The sequence below is a fragment of the Arctopsyche grandis genome, chromosome 9 (assembly GCF_051622035.1).
Source record: "Arctopsyche grandis isolate Sample6627 chromosome 9, ASM5162203v2, whole genome shotgun sequence".
Lineage (NCBI taxonomy): Eukaryota > Metazoa > Arthropoda > Insecta > Trichoptera > Hydropsychidae > Arctopsyche > Arctopsyche grandis.
Window position 1 is genome coordinate 18,126,860 of NC_135363.1, and position 641 is coordinate 18,127,500.

Consider the following 641-nt stretch of genomic DNA (forward strand, 5'->3'; position numbering starts at 1 on the left):
ATTCGTCTTCGGAAAAAGTGTAGTTTGAATTTACATATTAATGATTTCTTAATACAGTTTTTCAGCTTAAGTTTTAATACTGAAATACCAGTATTTCGTCTTTTCAAAACTGGTATTTCGATATCTGACTATCGGTTAAAATACCGGGATCCCGGTTTCGGTAATACCAGTATTGCAAACCCTAGCCCGTATATGTATGTAATCGCGATAAAATAATTTTCGGTTATGTAAATTACATATATATATATATATATATATATATATATATATATATATATATATATATATATATATATATATATATATATATATATATATATATATATATATATATATATATATATATATATATATATATATATATATATATATATATATATATATATATATATATATATATATATATATATATATATATATATATATATATTGTTGCGTACGAGGGTGGGTGGAGGATCCAAGTAAAAGCCAACAGTCGTTTCACAGCATTTATTGATGATTAAGGAGTTACACACACTGTCACTGCTCCGTCCAGAATGACATGATATCGCCTACGTACCGCCTTATAAAGGGTAGATCTCTCAGGACGCCTAATCTGTTTACCTGTTATATAGTCACGTATTCGGATATGTATTTCCAAG